Here is a 5,506-nt window from a genome sequence, read left to right as displayed (position 1 = left end):
ACTTGATATTTATAACTATACATTTTCTGTTGAGTATTCTTCTACTCATTTTTTTTTATATAAATTTGCTATTTATCTCAAATTCTCTCCCCAAAAAAATGTGATTATTCTCTCTCTCTCTATTATTTATTCTTTTTTGCAAATCTACTTTAGATTAATGAATTTTTGTTTTTTTTTTTTTTTTTGGGTATCTCTACTTTGGGTTGATACATTTCGGTATTGTATTTTCTTAGTTCCTCATCACATGTACTTTCTCTTCCTCTTACAGTTATGGTTTTAGTTAATTCTTAGATGTTTTGAAAGTGAGAATTTGAGTTTATATCAAATATAATCTACATGGTTATGTATTTAAATGTGTCTATCAATTATTTAAGTAATATCAACTATAAATTTGTGATGAAGTTTAATTACCATGATAATTTCCATGGATAATTCTAGAGCTTTCCGACATACCAAAGCTTCTGCTTCCTCGCTGCTGCTTACATACGGTCCCTTGGCTGACATTCTAGCCATCACCTCGCCCATTGAGTTCCTTATAATTGCTCCAAATCCAAAACACTTCAGGTCCGAGAAAGTTGCAGCATCAAAGTTGAGTTTAAAAAATTAACAAAACTACTCGTATTAAAAAAAAAAAAATCTCAGTAGGAAATTTAGAAAAATCTCATGAAGAAAATTCCATAGGCTTCCCCAAATTTCAAACGTCTGTTTTTTGTCCTTATCATTTTATAAGTTTCAACAATGAATATACAGGTATAAGCGTGCTATGAAGACACCTGTGCTGATGAGAGCATCTGAATTGCTGCAATTACAACATCTTTTATTTTATATATATATATATATATATATTTTAAATATATTTTAAGCTTTTTTCATAGGAGGTGGAGGTGGAGGTGGAGGTGGTGTTTGAACTGCATGCATAAGGTACTATAAAAAATGCCATTATCATTGACCTCATTTGAACTCCTCATATATGTTAAGATTAGACCAACATAAATGCTCATTTTTTGTACGTTATTTTGATATAAATGGAGGAAGCAAAATTCCACACTAAATGCATATCATACAAATATAGAAAGGTTCATAGAAAATCCACACTAAATAGGAAATAAATAAAAATTCTAAAAAGTTACATACCATTAGCGAAAGGTAATTGCAAATCAATACAAACGTTTATTGTCCAAGCAAGTTTAGCTTCACACAAAGACATACAAGCAATTTATACAAACTCTTACTCCCCATTATTGTTTGAACATTTCCATATGTTACTTAATTGGTTTTTAGAACCATAGTAATACAATACCTTAGAAAAAGATAAGTTCAAGAAAGCTCAAGGAGGTGAGGAGGAAGATGGAATGAAAGTAGCTTGCTTATCACAGCTAAGCACTTCATGAGATCCTGCCTCTTCTTGACCAATACCCATAAGATCAAGGTAATATAGATAATGGGAGATGATGTTGTTCATGGACTCATTATGACCTTGACCACAAACAAGATCTCCATAGAGCACATTCATGGTAGTACCAAAACCAGGAACTCGTTTGGCCAAAATGTCAGTCTTGGTGGGTTTCCAGGTGCCAATAAAGACTTCGTGTGCAGAAGGTTGATTCTCCTTGATTGGTGTGATCCACCTCCAAATTGCAACCTGGAAGGCTAGGGTAGCATTTTGTTCAATGTATTCCGGATGGTTCAACAAATCCACTTTCAACTCTTCACTGACTTCTCCATAATTGTAGTTCCTATTGAAAGCATTAGTAAAGAAAATTGTTTGGATTGTGGCATGCAACTATGAATTAGTCTACAGTAAATTCTTCTATGTCATGAAATAAGACACATACAAGTCTTAAGGCAGTAGAAAGTATGCACTCACTTTTTTTTTTTCCCAATAATTTGTTACTTAGATTTCGTTTGAAGAATGCATAACTTGATTACTTATATCTAAATTATGCTAGAAAGGAACTCATCTTTGACATATAAACATAAAACTTCCATAGAAGTTTCAACTTAATTAGGACAAAAAATTGAATAGTATAAGATGAGAAAGTTATTAATTCAAATACATAAATATAAGGGGAAGTTACACTTTTCCACCCTAAAGTACTATACCCCATTTTACATTTTGTCCCCCTTGAACTATTGAAATACATGATTAACCCCTCAAAGTTATAACTTTGTAAGTCGCATGCCTTGATGTGAAGTCTAACGTAAATAAGCATTAAAAAACAAATTTACCCCTCCCCCAAAATAGATGGTAGTGGGTAAATTGGTCTTTTAATACTACATTTCATTGAACTTAATTTAGAAAGTGAAGGTTGGGGGGGGGGGGGGGTAAAGTGTTATTCAGGCTTTAATTTAGGGGGTCGATTGTGCATTATTGTAGTTAATGGGGGCAAGTGTAAAATGAAGTATAGTTTAGAGATGAACAATATAATTTTCCTTAAATATAAAAGATGTAATTATTGTTAGTGTGATTGAAAAGGTAGATACCAATATATAGGCAAAGGACCCCTGCCATAGTACGCAGCTCCAGAAGCACATGGATAAGTGTTTTCGTAGCGCTTATCACAATAATTATACGTATTGGAATTTAGTTCCTTGTTATGGCATAAACCCCAGGCTAGTGGTTCCTTGGTGGCCACTTTATATCCACCTGAAAAAATATCAACACTTTTACTCTGTACAGAAATTGAGTGAGCAAAGGATCATTGACCATAGTTCATATCCATATTTAATTACACTTTGATCAATTCCTCAATGCCTAGTGCTCCGGATTCATTCTGTTCCATCTTCCAACCCAATATGCTTTTAGAAGAAAAGAATCTACTTAAGCCACTCTCAGTAGATTCACTTACAACTTAAAGCTTCTTTCATTTGCTCAAAGAATGTTGGATTCAAAAATTAAATTAAGATTTTAATCATAAGTCTCATCCCAACATGACCGGCCTAAACAATATAAATGGTGATCTCCCATAAAAAGAATAAAAAGAAAAAAAAGAAAGAAAGAAAGAAATATATATATATATATATATATATGGTTAACAAATATTTTATAGAGATCAAAAAATTTCTTAAAATAATTAGTAAAAAGAGATTAAAAAAAAAAGATTTAATCATATCTCACAGGAGGTTTTGGTGCCAACATGAGCAAGAAAAGCTGCGACTTCCTTGGCTCCAAAGAAGCTTTGATTGATGTAGGTAATACCAAAGCCATGGGGCTGGTAGTGTGCAGCGGCACTGATAAAAGAGTGGTAGTCCCAGAAGCCTTTTGCATGGGCCTCAAGGGAGTTTCTGTTTGAGAACATGTTCTCAAACTGGGAGCCCCGAAAGTAGTCAGAAACAAACAACCCCATCAACACAGCAATTTGGTCCTTTTAACGTGTTGCACCCAGGACAGCTTGGGTTAGGACGCCTAGGGTTAGGACGACTAATTACTGGTGCTCTCGCCAACGATAGCTTCACACAATTCACAAACACTAATAATATCAATACCGTTGTCAAGAGTACACGCCATTTATACTCCATTTTTGCTTGGTGGAGTTTTTTTTTTTTTTTTTTTTTTAGCTGAATAAGCTTGGTGGAGTTTGAAGAGAGGTCTGTACCTTCCTATATATAATGAGATTGAGGTCAAATGTAATAATAATGAACGGTTGAAATTGAAAGTTACAAAAAGTAACTTTCAATCTCAATCATTAAATAAAAAATATTAAAAAAAAAGTAAAGTTAAAATTAAAAAGTTAAAAATGTAAATGGATTGGAAAAAGAAAAGTAAGAGGTTTGTTTGGTTGTGTTATTTAAATAACAATTTTTGTTGTTTAAACAACATAATATATATTTGCACAATATTTTTTTACCTACATATATTTTCACAAAACTTAAATAGCATTATTAGAATAACATTATCAAATGAACCCAAGTGAGGAGAAAACAACTAGCTTGAAGATCTTATATAGGAGGACCTGACAGATGAGTCCTACCATGTGAGCCAAACTACCTAAGAATTGCCAAAAAAAAGATAGTCAATTTCAATTATGCCAGTCTTCTTTCACGCCTTTTTGGGTCTTTTTTTTTTTAGCTTAAATTCAATCTCAATCATTAAATAAAAAATATTAAAAAAAAATAAAGTTATAATTAAAAAGTTAAAAATGTAAATGGATTGGAAAAAGAAAAGTAAGAGGCCTGTTTGGTTGTGTTATTTAAATAACAATTTTTGTTGTTTAAACAACATAATATGTATTTACATAATATTTTTTCACCCACACATATTTTTACAACACTTAAATAGCATTATTAAAACAACATTATCAAATGGACCCAAGTGAGAAGAAAACAACTAGCTTGAAGCTCTTATATAGGATGGACCTGATAGGTGAGTCCTACCATGTGAGCCAAACTACCTAAGAATTGCCAAAAAAAAAGATAGTAAAGTTCAATTATGCCAGTCTTCTTTCACGCCTTTTTAGGGGTTTTTTTTTTTTTTAGTTTAATTTTTTTAATTTTTATTATTTCAATTTTTGGTGAATAGCAACAAATTTCATAATATTTTTACGACAATACTAAATTGATAACTTTTTATTTATTTCATCTATTGAATTTATTACTGATATTACTTTTTGATTAACCAACAAAAACAATTTGCCACTTTGATGTGAAAGTTTATAGCTTAATGATACTTTTTAATTAAAATAAAAAATAAAATAATTAACCTATAATAGATATAATTTTGTTTTGAGTTCAAGGGCCACAATTGGCCGGATCCCAATTGTCAATTGATACGGGTGTCTTGAACATAAACGAATAAAGCAAATACCTCGGCCACACCATGCATAAATGAACATCCACACCATGCATAAATGAACTTCCAGGGTGTACTAGAAGTCTAAAAAGCTTCTGTTATGAATGGAATATATATATATATATATATATATATATATTTTATATTCAACATAATCTAAAATAATCACTGATTATTGATGAACTGCGAAAATATAGAAGCAGTGTTTACTATTACTAATAACTCTTTTTTTTTTTTTGGACCCATTGGAAAGCAATCATGCAGATTGCAGAGTCCCCAGCATTAAAATGACTAATAATATCTTTAAAATTAAAAATTTCACCTCCAAAAATGCCAAAGGAGCATACTTTTTCTCCATAACCATAAGAGCTCCATTTATTCAGCCACATTCACTTGTTGAAACTAGGTTAAAAAGTCTGCACATGATTACAATGCACATAGCTTTCTCAGGAACCGGCATCATTGTGCTTTAAGATGAAAACATACAGAGCTCCACAATGAAAAGTACAAAATGCTCACTAGTCACTACCATCTGATGGGCAAAATCATTTTCAAATGGCAGCGGAAATTATTTCTGGCCCCAACAACTAAAAAAATTCAATTTTAAATCAAGGGAGTCGATTCCGTACCGTACTAGCCGGTACAGCCGATATATACCGTACCGGCAAGCAAATTGGTACATATAACTCCCTGTTTCGTACCGGAAAAAATACCGGC

General features: G+C 32.0%; 1 pseudogene; it reads right to left on the bottom strand.

The window, feature by feature from the left end:
* Nucleotides 1-1,099: 1,099 nt before the first annotated feature.
* LOC126717442 (chitinase-like protein 2) lies at nt 1,100-3,543 on the bottom strand (annotated as a pseudogene).
* Nucleotides 3,544-5,506: the final 1,963 nt, after the last annotated feature.

This window comes from Quercus robur, chromosome 3 (genome assembly GCF_932294415.1).
Source record: "Quercus robur chromosome 3, dhQueRobu3.1, whole genome shotgun sequence".
NCBI classification, from domain to species: domain Eukaryota; kingdom Viridiplantae; phylum Streptophyta; class Magnoliopsida; order Fagales; family Fagaceae; genus Quercus; species Quercus robur.
This window is presented reverse-complemented; position numbering and strand designations above follow the sequence as displayed.